At 42.7% G+C, this 26,230-nt stretch overlaps 1 protein-coding gene and 1 long non-coding RNA gene across 8 annotated transcripts in view; both read right to left on the reverse strand.

Moving 5' to 3' along the window:
- The window catches only part of ZNF362 (zinc finger protein 362), a 71,244-nt gene extending 62,825 nt beyond the window's left edge, over positions 1–8,419 (reverse strand). For 2 of the 7 annotated variants that reach the window (XM_029579290.1, XM_029579288.1), the window contains exon 1: positions 8,091–8,419. The gene's annotated coding sequence lies outside the window, so the exon portion shown is untranslated. Of the gene's footprint in view, positions 1–5,664; positions 5,961–8,090 lie in introns of those variants that run through there. The other 5 variants (XM_029579287.1, XM_029579289.1, XM_029579291.1 and 2 more) reach the window with 4 other exon arrangements.
- An 11,446-nt stretch (positions 8,420–19,865) lies between these two features.
- On the reverse strand, positions 19,866–25,921 carry LOC115076398. The gene is made up of 3 exons (XR_003852748.1): positions 25,837–25,921; positions 25,079–25,228; positions 19,866–19,995 (listed from the first exon to the last, which is right to left on the reverse strand). It is a non-coding gene; the product is annotated as an uncharacterized LOC115076398 (long non-coding RNA).
- Positions 25,922–26,230: the final 309 nt, after the last annotated feature.

The following is a 26,230-nucleotide window of genomic DNA, read 5'->3' on the forward strand; positions in this document are numbered from 1 at the left end:
GTACATGCAATATTCTGTGTCATCTCTGTGCGTTTGCAAATACACTTCTAATGCATGGAAAGTTGGACTGGCACATCTTCTTAAGTCAGTCCAAATGTAAAAAAAAAAAATATAAAAAAATATATCAGTGCTCACCCGATACTGACAATTTTGAATGGTTTTTCTCAATGTGCTTTTGCCCTGTCCTCAAAAAGACCAATCTCTGAGGAGGTGAAACCCAGTAACCTCTTTGCACCCAGCAGAGGAAAATGGGGGAGTCAGAAAAATCACACCCTTAGTCCCCTCCCCTACAGAGTCTTAAACTCTTCACCGCCTGACCCTGGTTTAACCCAAGAAGAGTTTTACACCAGCAGGATGCATGAAAGTCTCCTGGTTCATGTTAATTTTCTGTGCAGCAAAGGCCGTGAGACTCAGAGGTGACCCCTCTCATGCCACTAAGGAACTTCTCAGCCCATGGAATACAGGGCTATGAGAACAGAAGAAAAGGCTACAACAGTGGAAACACAGAACCGGACCGTAGATAAAACCTACCTCGTCCACACAAATTTTACGTACTTCCTGCTGCAATGCCATAGACCCCCCAGCTACTAACGGACTTTCCCCTCTTGCCAATTAAGGACCATCTGTGCCTGATCCAGGTTTTCTTGAGAATAGAGGACATGCATCGATCACAGGAAAGCCCCTAACATAGTAGATGAGGGAACAAAAAGAACCACTGTCCTATCCAGTTGGCCCAAGGTTTTCTGATCCACATTTTTCAGGCCATAAAGCTTGACCATTTATAGGATATTTCTGTTTAACCAGCATCCTCACTGTCTTTTTTTTTTTTTTACCATCTTGGATAGGCCAATCAAGATCCCACACTGAATCCAACAATCGGCACTCGCTGCTCCCCACCCATGTATGATTTTTTTACCCACCGGTGAGAAGTTGTGTGTGTGTGTGTGTGTGTGCGTGCGTGTGCACGTGTATGTACCATGGCTCTCAGAGAATGAGTCTGATCTCTGGAGCCTAGTGTGGCAGATCTGAACGAGCTGAGGCAGACAGAGAGGTTTATAGATGAGATCTTCAGGGACAGAATAGCCAAGTCCCAACTGCAGTCTGGCTGCGCTGGGCCTGCCTCAGAGGAGGAAGGTCTCCTGGTCAGAAAGCATCATTCTGGTGCAGCAGCAAGTGATCCTGTAGCAAGGACCTGCTAACCAGGTGATGCATTGTCCTCTCACACCCAGGATGTGTCTCAAAGGACTACTAGGTCAACTGTCATAGTTGGTAATTCGATTATTAGGAATGTAGACAGCTGGGTGGCTGGTGGACGTGAGGACCGCCTGGTAACTTGCCTGCCTGGTGCAAAGGTGGCGGACTTCACGTGTCACCTAGATAAGATTTTAGACAGTGCTGGGGAGGAGCCGGCTGTCGTGGTACATGTGGGCACCAAGGGCATAGGAAAATGTGGGAGGGAGGTTCTGGAAGCCAAATTTAGGCTCTTAGGTAGAAAGCTTAAATCCAGAATCTCCAGGGTGGCATTCTCTGAAATGCTCCCTGTTCCATGCACAGGTCACCAGAGGCAGGCAGAGCTCCGGAGTCTCAATGCGTGGATGAGACGATGGTGCAAGGAAGAGGGATTCAGTTTTGTTAGGAACTGGGAGTCTTTTCTGAAAGGACAGGTTCCACCTTAACCAGAGTGGAACCAGGCTGCTGGCGCTAACCTTTAAAAAGGAGATAGAGCAGCTTTTAAACTAAAACAAAGGGAAAAGCTGAGACTCACCTAGCAGCACATGGTTTGGAGGGAGGTATCTTCAAAGGATACTAACAAGGTAGGAGAGTTAGGGCATCCCAACAGAGAGGATCCAGAAAAGCAAAAGTAATCCATGTGCCTTTAAGCAAAGAAGCGCCTGAGCTAAAAGATTCAAAATTATTCGACAACTGAAAAGCAAGTTATTAATACAAACAAAAAACTCACTTTAAAATGTTTGTATGCTAATGCCAGAAGTCTAAGAAGTAAGATGGGAGAATTAGAATGTATAGCAGTGAATGATGACATAGACTTAATTGGCATCTCAGAGACATGGTGGAAGGAGGACAACCAATGGGACAGTGCTATACCGGGGTACAAATTATATCACAATGACAGAGAGGAGCACCCAGGAGGCTGTGTGGCGCTTTATGTCCGGGATGGCATAGAGTCCAAATGCACAATCAATGCACAATCAAATCTTTATGGGTAGAAATCCTTTGTGGGTTAGGGAAGAGTATAGTGATAGGAGTATACTACCATCCACCTGGCCAAGATGGTGAGATGGACAGTGAAATGCTAAGAGAAATTAGGGAAGCTAACCAAATTGGTAGTGCAGTAATAATGGGAGATTTCAATTACCCCAATAGTGACTGGGTAAATGTAACAGCAGGACATGCTAGAGAGATAAAGTTCCTGGATAGAATAAATGACAGCTTCATGGAGCAAATGGTTCAGGAACCGATGAGCGAGAAGGAGCAATTTTATATCTAATTCTCAGTGGAGCACAGGATTTGGTGAGAGAGGTAACAGTGGTGGGGCCGCTTGGCAATAGTGATCAATATGATCAAATCTGAACTAATAACTGGAAGGGGGACAGTAAGCAAATCCACAGCTCTAGCTCTAAACTTTCAAAAGCTGAAAAAAATAGTTGATAAAATAAGAAAAATAGTTAGAAAAATAATGAAAGGTGCAGCTACAAAGGTTAAGAGTGTGCAAAAGGAGTGGGCATTGTTAAAATATACCAGCTTAGAAGTTCAGTCCAGATGTATTCCACACAGTAAGAAAGGAAGGCCAAATGATTGCCAGTATGGTTAAAAGGCGAGGTGAAAGAGGCTATTTTAGCCAAAAGATCTTCCTTCAAAAATTGGAGAGGTTCATCTGAAGAAAACAGGAAAAAGCATAAGCATAGTCAAGTTAAATGTAAGACACTGATTAAGACAGGCTAAAAGATAATTTGAAAAAAAGTTGGCTGTAGAGGCAAAAACTCATTAATAAAATTTTAAATATATCCAAAGCAGAAAGCCTGATAGGGAGTCAGTTGGACTGCTAGATGATCGAGGGGTTAAAGGGGCACTTAGGGAAGATAAGGCCATCGCGGAAAGATTAAACAAATTTCTTTGCTTTGGTGTTTACTGAAGAGGATGTTGGGGAGATACCCGTTCTGGAGAAGGTTTTCATGGGCGATGATTCGGATGAACTGAACCAAATCACGGTGAACCTTGAAGATGCAGTAGGCCAGACTGACAAACTGAAGAGTAGTAAATCACCTGGACTGGATAGTATACATCTGAAAGAACTAAAAAACAAAATTTCAGACCTATTACAAGTAATTTGTAACCTATAATTAAAATCATCCATGGTCCCTGAAGAAAGTGTCACCCTGATATATAAAAACGGTTCCAGAGGCGATCCAAGAAACTATAGACCAGTGAGCCTGACTTCAGTGCCAGAAAAAAATCATGGAATCAAGGATAAAAATCACAGAACATTTGCATAGACGTGGTTTAATGCGACACAGCCAGCATGGATTTATCCAAGGGAAGTCTCAAACCTCACAAATCTCATGCATTTGTTTTTGAAGGGGGTGAACAAATGTGTAGTGGCCTAGTGGTTAGAGCAGGGGCTACAAACCAGAGAGACCAGGGTTCAAATCCCACTGCCCTTGACAAGTGACCTTGGACAAGTCACTTTACTCTCTGTTGCCCTTAGATTGAAAGCCCTCTGGGGACAGAGAAATAACTACAGTACCTGAATGTAATCTGCTTTGAAGAGCAAAAAGTGGAATATCAACAAATCTAAATAAATAAATGTGGTGTATATGGATTTTCAGAAGTCACATGACATAGTCCCTCATGAAAGGCTTCTAAGAAATCATGGGCCATCTCTTTTTGTGCATGGAAAAAGGTAAACAGTGAAGTGCCTGGACTGTTGCTTTTTAATTTATTTATAAATGATCTGGAAAGGGATATGATCAGTGAGGTGATCAAATTTGCAGATGACACAAAATTATTCAGAGTAGTTAAATCACAAGCAGATTGTGATACATTACAGGAGGACCTTGCAAGACTGGAAGATTGGGCATCCATATGGCAGATGAAATTTAATGTGGATAAGTGCAAGGTGATGCATATAGGGAAAAATAACCCTTGCTGTAGTTACACGATGTTGGGTTCTATATTAGGAGCTACCACCCAGGAAAGAGATCTAGGCATCATAATTGATATTATATTGAAATCATCGGCTTAGTGATCTGTGGTGGTCAAAAAAGCAAACGTTAGGAATTATTAGGAAGGGAATGGCAAATAAAACAGAGGATGTCAAAATGCCTCTGTATCACTCAATGGCTGCACCGCATCTTGAATATTGTGTGCAATTCTGGTTGCCATATCTCACAAAGATAGAGTTGCACTGGAGAAGATACAGTTAAGGGCGACCAAAATGGTAAAAAGCATGGAACGGCTTCCCCATGAGGAAAGGCTAAAGAGCTTAGGTCTGTTGAGTTTGGAGAAGAGACTGCTGAGGGGGGGATATGATAGAAGCCTACAAAATCATGAAAGGACTTGAATGGGTAAATGTGAAATGGTTATTTACTCTTGCGGATAATACAAGGACCAAGGATACTCCATGAAATTAGCAAGTAGAACATTTAAAACAAATCAGAGAAAATTCTTTTTAACTCCACGCATAGTTAAGCTCTGGAATTCATTACCAGAGGATGTGGTTACAGCAGTTAGTGTAGCTGGGTTTAAAAAAAAAAAAAGAGTTGGATAAGTTCCTGGAAGAAAAGTCCATAAACTGCTATTAATAAATAGGAAATAGCCAATGCTTGTTGCCTGCATTAGTAGCATGAGCTCTGTTTAATGTTTAGGTACTTGCCAGGTACTTGTGACTTGAGTTGTCCACTGTTGGAAACAGGATGCTGGGCTTGATGGACCCTGGGTCTGACCCAGTATGGCATATCTTATGTTCACAATGTTTTATCACCAAGTTTTGTAATAATTTAGGCAGCTACCAAAACTAGCAAGGTTGTAACCCGAACATCCACCCTCTTAAGTCCCTGTGGCCTTGCTGAGCAATACCCGGCCACCACTGACCGGGTAGGTTTCTGGGAAGTTTAACTCACAACTTTTTCAAGGGAAAATGTGGGCTCCTTTTAAAAGGACAGACAAGTGACAGTGAGAAGACTTTGCTTCCCCATCTGGCCTGAAGGTAAAGTTTTCATGATATAGCCCCACCCAAGAACAGAAAGGGCCAGAAAAGCATGGGGTCTTCAGGGGCAACCTGCCTCTCCCTGAAGCTAGAAATACAATGCTCGTTCTTCGAAGATCTGAGACAATAACTGCTCGTGTACATGATCCATCCACCCCTCCCCAGTTGGGGCATTTATCCACGAAGGGTAAAAGCACCCACGATAATAAATAGGTTTCGAGGGGGCGTGCATCCCATTTCCGTCCCCCCGTGGATGTACCTAGCCCCAGCTCCCGAATATCTTCCACCAGCACCGGGAAGCCGGGAGTTTAAGGGGTGTGGAAGTTGCATCGCTGGGCACAGCAGCCGAGTACTTGTTCTCCTTCACTAAAGGCCTCATCCGCCGGTGTCTAACCCAGCCCGTGCCCCCACCATTGCTGAAAGTAAGGCCCGTCTCTTACCCTGCCAGGCCCCGGCAGCGGTGCAATCCCGCAGGCGAAGGGGGGTTCCCTGGTACTGCAGCCGGAGGTCTGGAGGCCGCGTCCCGGGGATCTCTGGAGCTTGCGGCCCGCGGCTGCCCCTGCTTACACCCCCGGAACACGCGGCCGGCAACTTCCCTAGCACGCGGCCGGTCCTGCAGCCGAGAAATCACCGATCCCCGCCGGATCGCAAAAAAAAAAAAAAAAAATCGGAGCGTGGGGGCTCGTCGGGAGGATAAAACGTTAGCACCAGCCACAGCAGCTTAAAGTTTATCCCCACGGCCTAGGATTGCCACCGCGTCCCAGGTCACCCGAACAGGCGGCGCCAGCCCTGGTTTTGCCCGCTTGCATGCAGGGAAATGTAGGCCTGCTCTTCCCCTTAACGGCCCTAAGAAGAGCAGAACTACATCATCATGCATGCAAGGGGGCAAAAACAGAACTGGATCACACCGTTCGGACGACCTGGGGAAAAGGTGGCAACCCATCCCCCTTTAAAAAAAAAAAATACCAAAAAACCCTCCAAAGTTAAAATTCTGCATATTCCCTTCTCTCTCCTCCCCCCTCCAAAAAAAAAAAAGTCAGCTGAGAAAACTACAAACACCGAGGAAAACAAGAACAAATATTTGCACCCCACCTCCAGCACACACTCTGCATTGTTTTGGGAAGGATTACCTGATTTTTTTCTTGCTATAACTGTACTTTCAAACATACGTATAACCAATACAGTCACCCAACAGCCTGAAACAAGCCAACATAGGTGTTAATGTTCATACTCACAAATATGAATACAGACACTAAATATATGTAGGTTATATACAGTATACAGCAGCTTTTTAGAATAAGTAGCGGTTAGTGTGTACATACATGAATCCACATACTTGCTATCTGTACACATGAAGATAGATTGTATTAGATAACCTCAAGCCTGTAACGTGCAAACCACCACCTTTCTACAATCACTGTATTTCTGCAAAATTGTTATTTCTGTACTGAAACAATCATCACAAACATATATTCCCATATCTTTTTAAAAACCGCTTCTCCTCTGCTCCCGATGAACATAGTTTTAACATTATTTTGCCAACCAGCATAGTTCCCGCAAGCCATGAAAAGAAAGGTATGTTAAATGAACTTTTTCCAATAATGAAAAGGAGGGGGGGGGGAAAGCTTTTTTTTTTTCTTCTTCTTTTGCAAACGTCCAAAGCTCCAAACTTTTAAAAAGAAAGTTAACTTGAAAATCTTTGTGAAAAAAAAATGCTTTCATGATGTAAGTGCAATTACGTTCTATCACCATTGCAAGGGGCATCTTAGCTTTCTTGCTTCGGGTTTTTTTTTTTCGTAATCAACAAAAAAAAAAAAGTTAAAAAAAAATCCCCCTTCAGCTACCTCCCTCCTAGCAATTTTTTCCCCTTCAGCTGCCTCTCCCACATTCTCAGACAATTTTATTAACATTTTCAGACAAAAGAAAAACAAAAATGGCAGCCCAGGCTTATTTTTAAAACAGGACACAGACGCCATATTCTGCAGAGCTAAAAAAAAAAAAAAAAAAAAAAAGCATGAAATCCGAAAGAAGCTTTGCACATAAAATGCAGAGAAGCAGGGATCTGCCATGAAAGGGGACATTAAAATAAAAAGCCTTAATCGTGCAATTGAGTTTATTTGCATTAAGGTGCATGAATGGTTGTTTGCTCCGAGAATTGCAGGTTTGAATAGCCCGGCTTAGGAAGGTAAAAAAAAAATTTTTTTTTTTTTTTTTTTTTTTTTTTTTTTGCTAAGACACTTCCTACACACCGATCGTGCATTGCAAACTGCAATCCGGTTATAGCAATCGGACGCAAGAAAACAGGTCCTGGGAGCGCCTTGCTTTGCTCTAACCTCTCTCCCTCCCCTCCACCAGCTCCGATCCGACCGCATCGAAACAGGGAAAGGAAAAAAAAAAGAAAGAAACGAAGAGGAGAGATCGACTTGAGGGAGCAAGGCCGATTCACCGGATTTTTTTTTTGTTCCCCTCAAAGCAGTCAGACCTATACATGCGACTCTCTGCACATACCGGAAAAAAAAAAGCAACATTTTTTTTCTTTGCAAAGGTGGAAAGTGCCCTAGGAAATCGCGACTCCCTGAAACTCAGCATGCATTTCCTGCACTACAAAGAAAGAGAAAAGCTACTAAATGCAACTTTTGCAATCTGAAAGAAAGGAAGTGGGTGGAATTAATATATATCTCTTCTCTACCAACAGACTAAAATCCTTTTCTTTCATGCATGCTCTGCCACTTTTCCCTTGTAATGGCGAAAGCCCCTGGAGGAGTTTTTGAAAGAGGAAAAAAAACGCTTTGTTTGGGATTTTTTATATATACATATATATATATATATATGATTTAATTTAATTTTTTTTTTTTTGCATACAGACCTTGTTTGTGTAATTGCAGCGTTTTTGGGGAAATAGACATACAACCCCCAAGAAGGAAGATGGAAAAAAAAAAAAAAAAGAAGCGGCTGGGTTGTTCTGTCTGGGTGCTCTGTGAAGGCTGAGGTTCAAACCTTCCGGGTCGCCTGCTGTTCACTTCTGGGTTTTGCAAGCTGCTAGAAGGATGATTTCCAGAAGCTGAAAAAGCCCTCGCCGCACAAATCCACAGAAACTCAGGACTTCATTTATAATGATATTTCGCCCGAGCATTTTCCCCGCTCTCTCTCTTTCTCTCTCTCCTTCGCCCCCCACCCCCATCACGGGAGCCCTCCTCCCTCTTCAGCTCTGGGAGTCTCCCTTTTTTCTCTTTTCTTTGGATTCAGGTTGTTTTTTTTTTTTTCTTCTTCTTCTTTCCAAAACCCTCCTAACAAATCTGGCAAAAGGAAAAAAAAAAAAAATCTCACAAAAAAAATGGGCAGATTCAAATTAAAATCCAAGCTCTGTAATTCAGGAAGAAGGGTTTCTCAAAAGGGGGATGTGCACTCCGTTTTAGGGGAGGAGGGAGTTTGAGACTTAACTGGTGCAGAAACGGGCTGGTGTTTTTACATTTAATTTTCTAAGCGAGAAACAGCAAAAGATAATAAGATGAGGATGAGAAGTTCCAAAAGGTGTTTATTAAACTCTCACCCACTTTTTGTGTCCCTTTTCTCTTCACCCTCACTCAGGAATAGGGCTACCAACTTTCAGTAGTCAAATTTCCATACACTTGGCCATGCTGTTTCATATCTTGGCTGATGGGATTTACACACATGCGACTTTTATTGCCACTCTTCCCCCATTAGAAAAACACAGAAAGTTCAGGATCCATATCCAGGCTGCCCAGTTTACTTCCTGCTGCATTGTCACAGACCCCAGTGGATGGCTGCATTTCCCCTCACTTTTCCTTACAATTAATAATCCTCCGTGCATGTCCTGTACTTGCCCGAACTATTACTGCTTTTTGCCTTTGTCACCTCCACCGGGGAGGTTTTCTCCATGCATCCGCCACCCTTCCTGCAGGGAAATATATATATGTATTTTTTAATTCTTTATTTATTGCTTTTCAAATAATTACAACAAATAAAACAACACAGTTGAAATGTCTTAATGGCTGAATCGCATCATATTCTATTAGCTGAGAAATACAATTTATGACCATATCAATCCTTCATCTTTTCAGTCATTATTAATACATAAGAGGAAATTCAAGTGAAATCTCTCAAATTGAACGGAATTAAGGAAAACAAAACAAAATATCTATGTAATATGCATTATCTAAGACCCTACTAGGAGACCCTTGAGACCTTCTGGATCTGTGAATGAATAGTTGTTTCCATCTAGCTTGATAATACACCTACATGGGTACTTTAACATAAAATGCCCACCTTTATCTAACTCCTCTTTCCTATAAACCAAGAACTTCTTTCTGCTTATCTGGGTGGATTTTATAAGATCTAGAAAGATCCATATTCTTTGACCATAAAAGGTATTTGATCGATTTCGAAAAAAGTACTTCATTATATTATCCCTATCAGTAACAAATGCAAATTGCACTAATAGAGTCCCCCGTTCTTTAATTTCCAGGTCTTCCTGAGATTTTTGCAGTAAATCAGATAAATCTATAGAGCTACATTTGGATATTTTAGACTCTGATGTTTCCTTTTCTTTTTCTTTACCATTCTTTATTTGCTGTTCCTGTGTTACCTCATTTTTCTTAGTCCCTAAATAAAAGGCCCTCACTATAACTGGTGAACATTTATCTGGAATTTTCAATATTCGCATTGAGTAATTCCTGATTAATTCTAATGGGTCCATCTTTTTTATAATTGGGAAATTATTAACCCTTAAATTTAAAGACCTTATGGAATTTTCAAGGTTTTCTAATCTCTTAGTTACCTCTCCTTCAGCATTAATTTGATAACTTTGAATTTTCTCTATTTGCAAATCACGTTTATCTAATGCATTCACTTCTTTATTTTGCTTTTCCAGCTCTACGGTATTTTGTACCGAAGAGTTGGTAGTTTTCATAACAACATCAGTTAGCTTATTAATTGACATATCCAATTTCACCATGTAGTTCCACAAACTTTCTAAAGTTATATTAACAGGTTTTTTTTAACTGAATATCAGATTTTATTACCACTTCAATATTGTCTTGTTTTTCTATAGGACTAACCAATTTGGAGTGCTAGTCTCCTTAGGAGTACCAATAGAATTTTCCACAGAACACGATTGCATCATTTGCTCAGATAAATCCAAAGCTTTAACAGACGGTTCTAGACCATTTCTCAGATCAAGAGGTGTCAGGCTTTCTTCCTGCAGATTTCCTGGGCTCTTTAGGGTAAAACCCTCTTCTCTTCCAGGCGGTGGAGGTGTAGCCGGTGCCCCTGGGCTCAATGATGTTTCTACAACCTGGGGAGAGGCATTCCGCTCTAACACCTCTCCCCCCGCGGTCTGCCCAACAGGGGTAATTTGTGTTGAGTCTATCCATTCTAATACAGTCCTTTGTCTAGAATCTGACAATACCACTCCAACTGGTGGCCTTAACCTGGCCTTCCTTTTGGTGTGTGGCATATTTACTTTAAGAAAATTTAAGGAAAATGGTATCCAGGCAGTGAACTTGTATAAGATGGACTAATGCAGTAAAATAACAACAGAGATTTCACTTTGGAGGCTTTAAAGGAGAAAGGACTTATTATAGGAAAAAAAATATATCCTACCTGACGTGAGACCTTAATTTGCAATATCTTAGAAAATATATACCATTGAGGAGGCAGATCTGGCAGAAGCCCGGAAAGCCCAGCTTAGCCGCGTGCCCCTTAAGCGCGCGCGGCTTCAGCTGCGCGCCGCAGGCAATTGAAATTTATAGTCCGTTTCCAGGTCCCAAGCCACGCCCCTCGAGTGTCAAGCGTCAGAATCAGCTGGGAGAGATTTCTCCATTGGGGCAAAGCTGAGTTCACCCCCAGGGTCCTCATTTGTTCCAGGTAATGCAATTCTCCTCTCCACCTCGCCAGGAAATATTTTCTGATGTCACTCCTGAGTCCACACCGTTGGAGCCTTACCACCCCTTACCACCCCTTCTCACACTTCCTTTCTTGTACAAAGATTTGCTTTTTAGCAGCCCAGCGGCCAAACTTCTGTTTTGTAAAACTTTATAGGCCTCTGATTAAACATGGACTGAAGTCTATCAGGCCGATGCAATACCATGTGCCTCAGGCTAGCGCACAGGTAGCCATATTGATGAGGCTATTACGCCCTTATATAAAAAATAAATGTGTGCCCGACGCGCACATTTTTACCCTCAAAAATTAAGGCCGGCCCCAGAGCTGGCGTTAAGTCTTGAGGAGCCCCAAAAGTTTACAGTAAAGAAGAAATACTGCTTTTCTGTGGTTCCTCCAACTTAATATCATGGCGATGTTAAGTCAGAGGAACCACAGAAAGCAGTAACTTGAAAAACATTTTTTTCTTTAAGTCTTGCCTGCGGTCAGGTGAGGGAAACAGATGCTCAATTTACGAGCGTCCGTTTTCCTAATCTGTGGCTGTGCATAGTTTAGAAAAATGGACGTTCATAAAATTCAGCGGTCGTTTCCCTAACCTGCACCCAAGCCGCTTCTGGGCGTCCGATGCCATGGATGCGCTAGAGATGCACAATTTATCCCTAGCGCGTCCTTTCTAGTGCAGAAGCTCATTTGCCTGTTGCATCGAGCGCTCAGGAGAGGTGATTGTGCACACGTTAAAAAAAATGTGCATCCAGTTTGGACGCACGTTTTTAGCTTGTCAGTATTGCATCGGCCTATATGTAAGTGACACAAAAGAAATGTAACCAACACCTACTGAATATAGATAGGGATCTTCCTTTTCAACTTTTATTTTATTTGTCCCTGGAATTTAGTCTTTATTCTAGCAAATAGATATGGGAGAAAATCAGTTGAAAAAAATGTAATTTTTCTCCCATTTTTCTTTGTTGTAATAAACACTGATAAAATTCCCAGGAAAAATAAAATTAAACTAAAAACAAAAGATTACTACATTCACAGTAGCTACCAAAATGCACACTGTATTGTAAAATTGCAGGGGAGAATCAGATGCTAATCTGCAGCAGGAGGCCTAAAGCCAGGACAATATCTGAACATTTTTCCATACAGTACCCCAAAAATCTGTACAGTCTAGGAAAAAAAAGGACAACTGGCAACTCTACCAAGGAATAAAGAGTGTGTGTGTGGCTGCATTCCAAAGGGTGTTTTCATGCTTAAGACTACAAAATATTTTATGGTTCTCAAGTAAAATTTTAGTAGTAGTTCTTAGAAGATGAACCACTGACTTTTTTTTTTCCTAAAAATAATGTATTATGTCTATTTAATAATTTAGTAGGATCTACCTGTGATTTTGGTATTTGTGACTTCTGGGGAATTTCTACCAAACTTACTCATTCCTTTTCTGAAAAGCCCATATGAGCAATTATAGAGTGTATTTTGGTTGGATGAAAAAAATCAGGATGGCGGGCTGAAAGGTGGAGCAACAGGTGATGGAGAGATCTGTCCACAAAAATAAAAAGAAATCATAACAGATGTGTTACAATCTAAGACAAAAAAATTAGCTGTCCAATCCAGTTTTTGATGTGCCAAAACAAGACATTTGCAGGATATGTACCATGAATATGCATGGGGTATATTTGCATACATGGGATCTAAGAAACAGGTTGATTTACATGCATCAGTTACCCTGAAAATTAGATTGGATCAAGAGGCCTTGTGGACTGGATTTCAGAACCACAGCCTGGAGGACAGACTGGGTGGGACCTTGCTATACATAAAATTACAGGGTTGCCACCAACTGGATCTTAATTAGCCCTGACAGACTGATCCATTGCATGTCTGGACTTCTGATCCGGCTCTTCCTAGGAAAACGGAATCTATATAACCCTCTGAAATGGGACAAACCAGAACTTAATAAGTCTGTCAGGGTTGACCCAGGTCATATTGCAACCCGAACGTTCACTACCAAGAGTTTTGAAAATGCTAGCCTCACTTGACCATATGAGACCTGTACTGGTGGGCACAAAGTTACATGGCAGTGGTGCATCGGGGACCCTAAGAGTAAGACTGTCAGGATATCTTCAGTGAATGGGTCTGTGTGGTGGCTCGCTTGGTAAGTAGCATAAGTAACAAAGTAAATGATGGCAAAATCAAGACCAAAATAGTTCATCCAATCTGCCTAGCAAGGTGTGTAGGGTTGTAATTTCTGCTCCATGCTGGTTACTCCCCATGCAGAAATATTGTACCAAAAGTCACCACAGGTTACCCCCATTTCTTCATGTCCATCCTTTAGCCATGATGGATCCTCTCTGTGTTTATCCCGTGCCCTTTTGAATTCCATTTACCGTTCTTGGCTTCACCACCTCTTCTGGGTGCATCCACCACCCTGTCTGTGAAGAATATTTCCTGACGTTGTTCCCGAGTCTTCCCCCCTTGCAGGGACTTTCGACATCACGAGGCTGTATTCTGCCACGTGGAAGGGCCCACGTTTGATCCCTGGGTTGGGTCTTCCACTCCCCGGGTCAGCTGGGGATGGGGATACTGCACAGGCAACATTCACAGTCCCTGAGGGGCGGGCAGGGAATGGTGACACCCAGTGGCCGGATTGGGGGCACAGGATTTTAGGGTTCTGGAAGGGCGCCCGGCCCAGAACCATTACTGCAATGACTGGACTAAGCGTAAGATGGGAGGGGATATAAAACAGGAAGAGAAAAAAACCCCTAGGTAATTACATTCATTTGCCTTCATTGTCTCCTGGCATTAGATTCCATTGAAAGTCACGGAATGGAAATTCATTTAAATAAATACATCTAAGCCCTGGTTCCAGTTGAGCTGGAAGTTCAAAGGAGCAGGAGGACACTTGCCTGGACAAAATAATTAATTAATATGCATGAGATATATTTTCATACCATGGAGGCAGAACACGCAAATATAGGCCATGCATATGCATTATGGGTATCCTGAAAACCAGAAGTGTGCAGGCATAGGGTTATATCTTTTTCTTCCCCCATGTCTTATTTCTTTTATTTTGTTTGATTTTAGTGTGCACTATTGTACAGTATCATGCACTAAATCTAGACTTTGGCTGCCATTTTTATGTAGCCTGTCTGGCCTTTCTCCCATCCCCCTACAGACCTCCCAATTTCTCTTGCACCCCCTGCGGTGGCACCCCCTGGACTTGAAACTGGGTTAACAACCCCAGCCAGGGCAGAAGTGATCCCCAGTCATTCCTGCCTTGCTGGTGCTCAGTGGTGCTGGCCTATTGAAATTTTGCCCTGCAACGAAATAATGCAGCCAAGAATTTTTATTTGCTTTCAATGGGGGGTGGCAGGAAAGGAAACACGAAGAGCATTATGTTCATTTCTCTTTCAGTTCAAAAACGGAATGAAACAGGAAATTGCTGCTGACGTTTCCTGTTTTGTTTCAAATGACTGCACAACCCTATTGAAAACCTGACTGGCTGGTGGTGTCTGAGGACAGATTTGGGGATAGGCTGATGCAGTTCATGGTTTTCTGCATTTGCAGCTATGGACTCGTAGTTACAATTTGTCTAGGAAAGACAGAAACTATAAGTTGATAGATGAAATGGGGCAAAACCAGGTCTAGATCAGCCTGGCAGGTTGCATCCTAGTATATTGAGGGAGCTCAAGAGAGGTTCTGTTGGATCCACTGCTGGTGGATCTGTTCCATCTTTGGCAACTGGAGTGGATTCCACGGGTCTGGCGTAGGGTAGATGTTGTCCCTGTTAGCCTCACCTCAGTGGTGGGTAAATTAATGGACGCTACTAAGCGAAAGGATAATGAAATATCGTGAATCCAGTGGGATGCAGATCCGAGGCAGCATGGTTTACCAAAGAGAGACTGTGTCAGGTGTGATCTACTTGGATTTCAGCAAAGCTTTTAATACGGGCCTGCATAGAAGGCTTGTGAATAAAATGAGAAGCTTGGGAGTGGACGCTAAGGTGGTAGAGAGGATTACAACCTGGTTTACTGACTGGAGACAGTGTGTAATGGTAAATGGAACCCGCTCTGAAGAAAAATCGGTATTGGGACTGGTTCTGATCAATTTCTTTGTGAACAACATTGCGGAAGGATCTTGGGGTGATAGTGTCTGACAATCTGAAGATGGCAAAGCAATGTGACAAGACAATAGCTGAAGCCAGAAGAACGCTGGGCTGCATACACAGAGGAATAACCAGCAGGAAAAAGGAGGTGATGATGCCCTCGTACAGGTCCTTGGTGAGGCCTCACCTGGAGAATTGTGTTCAGTACTGGAGACCGTATCTCAAAAGAGATATTGACAGGATGGAGGCGGTCCAGAGAAGGGCGACCAAAATGGTGAGGGTTCAGCATTGGAAGACTTATGAGGAGATGCTGAAGAATATGAATATGTATGATCTGGAAGAGAGGAGGTGCAGGGGAGATAGGATACAGACCTTCAGATACCTGAAAGGTATTAATGATACACATCACCAACAACAAATGTACTTGACAACAATCTGTTTATTAATACAATTAAAAGCACAAAATCACATAGAATCAACTTCAATTAAATATTACCACATTTCTAAGAACAAGGGCCCATTGTTGTTTTGTGGAAATGTGATGTTTCATTGTGATTGATTATACGTGGTGATTTTGTGCTTTTAATTGCTGATGAGATTGTATATTGTATCCGGTTATTATAGTTACTATAATTTCCATATTTGTATTACTGCCGTGATTATTGAAGCACAAACATCAGACCTTTTCCTTTGAAAGGAAACTGTACAACTAGGGGTCACAATATGCAACGACTCAGAACCAACGTCAAGAAATATTTCTTCAGAGAGAGGGAGTGGTGGATGCCTGGAATGACCTCCCAGACGAGGTGGTGAGGATGAGAACAGTAAATAAGTTCAAAATGGCGGGTGATGATCACGGCGGATCCCTAAAGGCTTTTGTTGGAAGGGAGGAAAGGGGGATCCTATATAACATTTCTGCATGGGCGGAAGTTATTACCACAAGCGAATTGCTGGGCAGATTGGATGGACCATTTGGTCTTTATTTGCCATCATTACCATGTTACTATGATCGATGTCTTTGAGGCAGAGGGCGGGGGGAGGACCGGAGAATTACATTAAGGTGAGCACTGAATGTGGTGTCCTTTAGATTTCTGTTTCCTTCCTGGTGCAATGCCACAGATCCCAGTTGATCTCTGGCTTTTTCCCCCTCACTTTGCAATTAGGAATGGACACCCCTGATAAACAATCCAGGCCTCTCTTTTTTTTCTCGGTTACCTCCCGGCTGCAAGGGACTGTGAGGCTTGTATGGCGGATCCTGGAGGATACAGGATTCAAACCCTTTTGATATCCCCGGCCACCCAATTCACACTTTTTTAACCCGGCAAATTTAATGCCAGCCCCCAAAAAATACTGTTCTCTGAGGGTCTTCCAGAGAGGAGGAATCACAGACAACAGCAGATCTACTGCTTGCGTTAAGAATTTAAAAAAAATATATAATGGATTGATTAAAAAAAAAATAAAAATGTCTGGATGCACAGTATTCAGGCACAATATCCACACTCCAGGCTGATTTCCCCCTTGCTATTGTGCATATATATTGTGTGTGTAAATCTTCTGAGGCAGGATAAAACGCACGCTCCTATTGAGCAGTTGAGGGTGCACCAGCCACGTCTCCTGGGTGCCCGATGCGTTTGAGCACCAGGGACGCACAATTTCTCCCTAGCCCATCCTTTTTTAATGCAGCAGCTCATTTTAATAAAGCATCGGGTGCCCAGGAGAGGGGGTTGGGCGCGTGTTAGGAAAACGGGCGCTCGGTACGTTTTACCGCGCGTCTTATTGCATTGTCCCGTCAGAGGGCAGTAGTAAAAGTAGGTGAGGACGATAAGCTGAGTATTCAGGTAGGCTCTTATAGGAGAGACAAGGCTGAGGGCAAACGTCACTGTGATTTTTGGAAATGCACCTCCTCTTCACCCAGGCTTATGTCAGAGATGCATTTTTATTTTTTAGCCCCCAAAACCGAGATGCAAGCAGAGGAGGCGTGGCTCACATATCCCAGCCTGTGGAAATAATACAAGGCTATATTTATGGTTTCTCACTGCAGAGAAACTAGTAAATTGCTAAGAACAATTGTTTAAATGTTTCTACTAAAACAGGTTTGAATGGAGCTGGCCTGCTGGCTCTGTGGCAGGGCCACTTGCCACCACGCAAAGAGACCCGGGCGGCTTTGATTCTCAGCTCAGGTCCTCTGCTCCTCGTGCCAGCCACTGCTTCAGAGGCAGTGTTCACAGCCCCCTGGAGAGGGAATCTTAGATCATCATGTAATAGCAATATTCAAAACCCATGTCCATTGGTAAACGGTGGGGGGAGGGGGATCCCTCCCCCCAAACTGCCCAGCCCTATAGGTGTGTAAAATTACGTGCTTAGTGCCAGTCCATGCATAATATTACCCATACTGAAGGGAGGTGTTCCTGGGGGCGGAGTTGGGGAGGGGCTTGCAGTCATGCACATTACTTTTGTATTTTCTGGCTGCACGTGCGTAATTTTACCCAGAGAGAAAAAAAAAAACAAAACACCTGTGCAAAAAGGAGATCTGTAGGGCAATTTTCTCAGGCAATTTTCAAAAGGGGAAAACTGGTGCAAGATCTGCGAGGGAAAAGTAACCACCGACTTCACCCCTTTTGCGAGCTGTTTGGGAAATCTTCTTCCAAAAGTCCGGATACAGGGCCCATGATTGTGGGCTCCCGGAAAAATCGCCCCGGCCCAGAACGGTCGTGGCAATGACTGGATTAAAGTGAGTGGGGAAGTAATGTAAATCGGAGGGTGAATTCCCCAGGAAGTTGCGAACAAAAGACTCAGGGCGCCAGATCCCAGCCCCGGTTTCAGCTGAGCTGGAAGCCCAAAAGGAGCAAGGAGGAAACCACCTGGCCAAGAACAAACTGGACAGGATCTTCCTCCTCGTGCCTTCTGCCACTTGCAAAACAAGGTGCAGTGGCCCATTAAGAGACGCTAGTAGTGGTACACGTTTCTCCTGCACCCTTGCTTAACATAGCATCTTGGGGAGGGTAAGCTTTCAAATAGCCAGCACAGCGGTGAAGCCTGAAAGCATGCTGTACACGCCAGTTTTGCCCAGTATTTTTAAAGCCAACTCATGCACATTACATTTGGCTTTTAAAATATTCAGCTACTTGGAATGATCCCGCACACGCACATTCCCTCTTGTAAAGTTACACCTCTTCGGAGGGCATACAATGTGTGCATGTACATTTTTGGGATAATTTTCAAAAGGATTTACATGTGTAAATGTACTGTAGCAATTTTCAAAAGCCATTTACCCTCGCAAAGTATACGGTACTTGTGGGGGTAATTTCTATGGGCAATTCAATGGCATATATTATAGCAATTTTCAAAAGCCCACTTACATGGGTAAAGTGCATTTTTATGTGTAAAACCCATTTGTAAGGGTGTAAATGCTTTTGAAAATCGGATCCTTTACGTGCAAACGTTTTTAAAATCAAGAAGCGTGCGCGTTAAGTGCTGCTCCCCCATCTCTCTCCCCTCTGGTATGCCTCTGTTCAGTTCGCCTCTGTTCAGTTCACATAAAATTGCTTGCTTCAACCTGGTTATACATGCACTTTAAGAAACACTCAGCTCCGGGCTATTTTAGTACAGTTGTTTATGCACACGAAACCAGGTTTTAAAAGGATGCGCACAACCCCAGCAGGTCTCATGATAGGCAATATGCCTGCCATGTGCATGGACTATTCTATGGGACCTTATCTCTGCTTTTTGGAGCCTTCATGGTACTTTCTTGCCTGAGGAATCCCCTGTGTTTGATCTCCATCTGAGGTTGCTTTTTCAGTCAGGGGCTTTATCTGCCAGTATAATTCCAACTGTCAGAAACAAAACCGATAACCACACAGTCTGTTAAACCTGGGGTGAGGCTGCTAGGCCTGGAGCACTGCAGTTCAGCCACCTCAAATAACAAACCCGATGCATTTGTTTCAGGCCCTGGGCATGCTGGTGCCTGCTCCAGCCTCCTCTGGAAGCTGGCATGTGGTGTTTGTATAATCAAGTCAAATTCAGTATTTTCAATATCACACAGGTAATACGCATACAAAATGTTCAGAAGACAATATTTTGCAATAAAATCGGCTTTTCTCCGAATAAATCGTCCCCTTTAAAAATATGCACCTTTTGTCTGAATACATTTTGTCCCCACAAACGTTTTGTTACCTGGGCAAAAAGGGACTGTGGCAGGCTAACATATTTAGCTGGATACCCCCATATTGAGTGCTATCCTGCAAAATTTTGTCCCCACAAACGTTTTGTTACCTGGGCAAAAAGGGACTGTGGCAGGCTAACATATTTAGCTGGATACCCCCATATTGAGTGCTATCCTGCAAAATTTGTGTAGACAAGCCTCTCTGCAAAAAAAGCCGATCTAAAATTATTCGGATCACTGTACCCTGGATATTTAGTGGAAAACATATCCAGGTAAGTTCCACTAACTATCTGGATAAAGTAACTTTTTCTGGCTAACTTCCTTACTCGCCTGCTTATTGAATATGTACCTCTCTGTCATTACCCCAAATATGCAGCGACAAACAAACAAATGGAGTGAAGAATCACACACTCGATATTATAGCAATAGAAATGGATGTGTGATAGGAAGTTTATTACTGTCCATTGCTTTCTGTTGATAAGCCACTTAGGAGCAGTTTATTGAGAGCTTCACAAGTTATCACAATTTATAGAAAGTAGGTCCCTTGACACGGTCTGTGTTTCGCCAGAGGGCTGCATCGGGAAGCACATCAAATGGTATATGTAACAACTGTATAAACACAAAGAAATAATTATCAGAACAGAATGAAGCAGTAACTGCAGTAAAACTTCAGTCAAATACACTTTTCATGCATACCCAAGGAAGAAATTCCTTTAACACAATCAATCTCTTACAAAAGTCTTACAAAAACCGAGAGCCTCTTAAAACTACAGATCAAAAGTCACCTCAAAACTCCATAACCAAGCTGCAGATCACAAGATACATACCGACCAATCGATGGTGATGATGTTAGAGAGTGGTTGGCTGGTAGCCAATCTTAGAAAATTTCCTTCTCCTAACCCTCAGGTTCCTTCACCTTCCTCCTCCCCATCTCCCATTGCACTTCCCTGGGTGAATCAGATCATCTTTGCTGGCCAAGGGCTAGAAAGGAAAAGGCTGAAACCCAAGCTCGGAATGCCATTTTTGGGTCAGCAGGAGTTGTGCATGTTATGACTGGAGTGGTATGTGATATGTCTTTGATGGTGAGTGATATATGGGGGTAATTTTCAAGAACATTTACATATGTAAATGTAACTACTATTGTAGCAATTTTCAAAAGCCAGTTACCCACTTAAAGTGCACTTATGTGGGTAAACCTATGGACAATTCAATGGCATATAGTACACAATTTTCAAAAGTCCACTTACAAGGGTAAAGTGCATTTACACATGTAAAACCTATTTTTAAGCATGTAAATGCTTTTGAAAATCAGGCTCATGGTTGATTATTGTTCATTTGAGTTATGTATTTGTGGTAATTGCTATTGTTTGTATTCTATTATTTTTATTGTACTGTATTTTAAATGATTTTGTTAATTGGTATTTTACTGTGTGAACCGCCTTGATTGTTTCAAATTATTAAAATTAAACATATATATGTAACTGTGTAAGCAGGCATGTATGTGTGCATGTGTGTCTGTGTACATCTTTGTGTGTGCCTGTGTATGTAGCTCCAGTGCCAATCAGGGGGAGGGGATCCAGGAAGGACATGTGGTCTGGGCCTTGAGCTCGAAATGGGCCTCAATGCCCATTTCGAGCTTAAGGCCCTTAGTGATCCCCTTAGTACTGTCAGGAGTTGGAAAAATTGCGGGTTCAGGGACAGGATTTGACATCTTTATTGTATTATCCCGCTGGGAATAAATCCAATCACATCACATACTATCAAGATCAGGCAAAGTGTCAATGAATTTGTGGAAAAGGGGGTATGAAAAATTCGTATCCAATCTCTCCCTTTAAGGAACAATCCTCAGCTTTCTTTGGCCACTTTTTCACTGGATTTTATTTTATTTATTTATTTAAAAGAGTTTGTTACCCGCCTGTTCTAAAAGTTCGGGGCGGGGTACAATAAAACATATATAATCATTAAACCAGCATAACTTAAACAATAAAAATATACTGTCTATGGGTGGTGTACATCAATAAAGGACATAAATATTCATGAAGCATTGGGCTGAGGGAGGAAGTAAATTGCATTGATTAAAAGGGATTCTTTAAGCTGATACGATGGGCAGGTTTGGAAAGGAAATAATTTTAGTTTAAATATTCTTTTATTAGTTTTCAACAATACAACACCGGACATTTGTTCCAACACTACAACTAGGAGCGCTGGTGGTTTCTTCTAGCGCCCCCATCCAGTACAAAATGGTTCCCCAGACCACACCTTCCCCCCTGCAAGGTCACCACCCTCATCCACACAATAACCAAGAGAGAATAGCACAGGCTCCTATGGATGTTTCATAGTATGTTCAAAATATCATTACAAACTCTATGGGGCAAAGACTGCATATAGAAGTCTCATATTCACAGAAAAGTGTTCCTTCTCTTCAAAAGATCGGATTGTTCGACATATTTTTCAAACAGACATAAGTTGTGTATCAAGTTCTTCCATTGAGTCAGTATAGGCGGATCCTCCCTCATCCACATTGCAAAATGACTTTCTTAGCAAGCAGCAAAAGTTTCCTCAACCACAATTTTAGATATCTTTGACCCACAGCAAAACTCATCAAATTGTCAAATAGCAATACCTTAGGACATAAAGGTAGCAGTATATTAGTAACCCTATGAATATACACAATAATATGTTCCCACAATCCAACAGTACAAGGGCAACCCCAAAATTGGTGTCCCAGGGTTGCTGGATGGGGCAAACATTTGACCCATACATCTGAGTTAGTAATATGCATCCGGCAGGCCAATGTTTGAGAAATGTAATATCTTAACACAAATTTATATTATTTTCCCGAAGTGTAACATTACATGTAATCGAACGCACTCTCCTAAAACATTGTGCATAGTGATCTTCAGATAAATACAAATCAAGTTCCCGCACCCATCCTTATATTAATTTGCCATAGTCCATAGGTGACATGTTATCTATTAATTTATGGTCTAAGAAGGAGACAGTAAGCCAGACTGGATCTTCCACATCAAATAGCTCAGATAAAAACTCTTGACCCTTGTGAGTCCAGTCTGTAATCCCCAAGGAATGGATATAGTACTGTGCTTGTAGATAGGAAAAGTAGTGCTTGCCATCTAACCCAAAATCTGTAAGTAATTCTTGGAAGAATTTCATGTGCCCTCCTTCATCCACCAATTGAGCTATCACCTTCAAATCTTTCTCAGCCCACCTACTAAAGACCTGATTTTGAGAACCAAGCAAGAATCTAGGATTTCCTATAAAGGGTAAAACCTGGGAAATAGTACATTTTAACTTAACAGTAGAGCACAGAGACCTCCAAGTGTGCACTAAAGGTGCAACCAAAGTACTTTGTGGCCATCATATGTCAACGCTGTTCATGGGGAGTGCAACACTCTGCCTGGGCTCAATGGATAAAGGAGTTGCTTCTCCAGATTAAGTGGAGTATAAAAATGAGTAGCCAAAAGCGAGTCGGTCACATGCCTCAAGTTGCAAACAAGGTTATACCCTCTTAGGTCTGCTAACCCTAGTTCCCCCTTATCCCATTTAGCTATCGGGCGATTAAGTACAATCCTTGGTTTACCATTTTTCCATAGATATCCTCTCAATAATTTTTCCACTTGCTTCAACTCAGTTCTATCGAGAAAACAGGGTAAGGTTTGGAAAAAATATAACCACTTGGGTAATATAATCATCTGAAAAAAGAACAATCCTACCTGCTAAAGATAGGGGAAAATCCTTCCAATTATTCAATAAACTTTTTGGTGGATCCCAGTACTCTATGGAAATTAAGTTTATGCATTAACTTTGGGTCGCGGTGCAATAAGATTCCCAAGTACACAAACTATTCCGCTGCCCACCTCATCGGAAAATCACCAGTTTATAGCTGGGTTACCTGCTGTGAGATCGGCAGTGCTTCTGATTTATCATCATTTAATTTCAGGTCCGCTAATTGACCATATTGAGCCAATTCAATCATGAGGGCACTCAAAGAAACTTTAGGATTTGCCACATGATGGAGCATATCGTCCGCAAAAACAGCCAACTTAACCTCCACATTAGACTTATCCCCTACTTGTATTCCTTGAATATCCTTATTTTTCTGAATATGACAAAGTAAAGGTTCCAGAGCAAGTATGAAAAGCAGCGGGGACAGAGGGCACCCCTGTCTAGTGCCCCTGCCGAAATGAAACCTGTCTGAGAGCTAACAATTAACAAGAATAACCTCTTGGAGATCACTATAAAGAGCTCTTATAGTTTGGATGAACAATCCCTCTATACCAAAAGCCTGTAGGGTCTGAAACTTAAAGTTCCAGTCCAGCCTATCAAAAGCTTTTTCCGTGTCAAGGCTCAACAACATGGACATGAGCTGCTTCCTGCGGCTCCACTCTATAGATGCACCCCCATAGCACGTTTCTTCGCAATGCAGTAAGAGATAATATTTCCCCTCAGCACCACTTTAGCAGTCTCCCAGAACAGGAGGGGGGAGACCCCATGAACCCCATTGTTATAAACAAAATCCTCCCATTTCTTAGATAAATACTCCTTAAATCCAGTACCCTTGTAAAGTGCTTGGGAAATCACCAACAGTGAGCAGTGTCTGCAGGCCTAAAGCCTTCTAACATTACCCAAACTGGGGCATGGTCAGATATAATGAGGGGCCCAATTTGTGCCTCTCGCCCTTGGGGAAAGGTCTTCCTGTTAAGTAGGATGTAATCCAAACGTGAAGGCGTGTCAAAGGCTCGAGACACGTGTGGAATCCCTCTCCAGTGGCTGTAAAACCCTCCAAGTATCTATCAGGTCCAGATTCGTACATAAAAAATCTACACCTCTCCCCTTTCTCATTGCAGGGTCCTCCTATCTCCGATGACTGATCCAAATGCTTATTGTGCACATAATTACAATCTCCCTCCCAGAGCAACTGAGTCATTGGAGTAAAGCAGCAGGAGATTGGCAATGATCGTAAATATCAGGGGCATCAATAGAGCAAGACACAAAAGGTTTTCCATACAAGGAACCCTCAAGCAACAAATATCTCCTCTCAACGTCTGGTATGACCTTCAGTTCCCCAGAAGGAGGGCTACACCCGCTTTTCTCGTACCAGATTGAGCGGAAAACACTTTTCCCACCCACTATCTCTTCAGCTTACTATGCTCGTTCAAATCCAAATGCGTTTCTTGTAACATGGCCACATGTGCGCCCCACCGCTGCAAAGCTTGTAGACATTTGTACCCTTTAGTCACTGAAGCCAGCCCCCCACGTTCCAAGTAACGCAGCGGATAGCTAAACTAACCATGACCATAGTCCCATAAACAATGCTTAGGTATCCAGTGCTCTCGTATTAAGTAAGTTAGGACCTCCCAGCCTAGGTCCTAACCACTGCACTCCCCCAAAAGAATCTGCAAATGTCTAAGCAATCTACTGTGCCTATCCCCCAACGTAGTGCCTTGAAGCCCCTCCTCAGTCCCCTACCTCCCACCCCCCACTCCCCCCTTCCCCCACCCCACCAACCAGCTCTCCACAAACATTATAAAAGAACTTGCTTTCCAGAAAGCTAAAGAGCTGTGTGTTATGTGTTGGGGATCCACGTCCCAATTCTTCCAGATCGCCTATCAAATGGAGAGAAAGGAAGATAGAGAGAGAGAAAAAAAAACCCATCAACCAAAGATTGACTCACAATTACTCCAGATGGCAAAGTCCATGTCGAATCACCAGTTCATGCTTCCCCTGCCTTCCACACATCACCAGTTCTCATTCAGCTAGGCCCTCCATTTTCCTGGTTAGAAGCTCTGTGCTTCACTCAGAGCCTCGAAGACATGGGATGCCCCTGTAAAACAATTATTGAAACTGGTAATGGATGTGCTTCTCTGCCTTATCCCATTAGCCCTTCCTACTTGCCAGCTCCAGGGTCTGATAACAGGAGGGCCCTGAGCGATCGATCCTGGCTAAGAGGTGATATCCCTGGTGTCAGTTAAGCCTTTGGTGCTATAAAGGAGGGATGTTGTGAGAATAAGAGCAGAGGCAGTATTCTCCTGGGAAGAGAAGGGTGACACTTCCTTTGCAGCATCCCGTGTAGTATCTTTTCCTGCAGCCGTTTAAAGCCAATCAAAGTCTAGCATTGAGCCAAAAGAGATGATCCAAGGCTGAGCTAGTGGGGGGATCTCTAGTTGCTCTTTCTCTCACCTTCTTGCCTCATTATATCACAAAACATAAACCCATCATTCATCTCAGTTCATTATCTCACTTCTCCTCTCTATCATCCATTCTGTCATTTCCTCTTCTCATCATTTTTCTCCTTGAGTCCACACACTTCCTCTCCTCTACCTCTCTTTGTCTTCCTCAACTCTATAGATTACTTCCTCCTTAATCATTACCAGGACAGAGTATGGACCTTGGTCTGTATGGAAGGCAATGCCAGGGAGGAGCAATATCTACCAACAGAGGTGAACTGCAGCCAGTTTCCAATCTGCCTAGCAACAAGTTCCTAATTCCTTCCTACTCAGCTTGCATCTTCAACCGCAAAGTTTTCTGTATGCCTCATGTCAGTGAAGTGGTTGCTGTGCTGTAAAATTCTCAACTCAACCTTGTGCTGTAGGATATCTAGATAAGATACCCAGTACATACCAATCAACGCCAGACCACCTATTGTGTGATTCTTGACTGGTTAGGGGTTTCAGACTCATCTTAAGGAATTCTGTGACTCATAGTTTGCCTCTAGGCAGAACAAGCCCCAGGATTCCTCGACACGAGAGTTAGAAATCAAGGTCCGACTCAAGATCACATAGGTGGTGACTTGGGGACCAAATAGATGGGACATCCAGAAGCTCCC

Source organism: Rhinatrema bivittatum, chromosome 15 (assembly GCF_901001135.1).
Source record: "Rhinatrema bivittatum chromosome 15, aRhiBiv1.1, whole genome shotgun sequence".
Taxonomy (NCBI): domain Eukaryota; kingdom Metazoa; phylum Chordata; class Amphibia; order Gymnophiona; family Rhinatrematidae; genus Rhinatrema; species Rhinatrema bivittatum.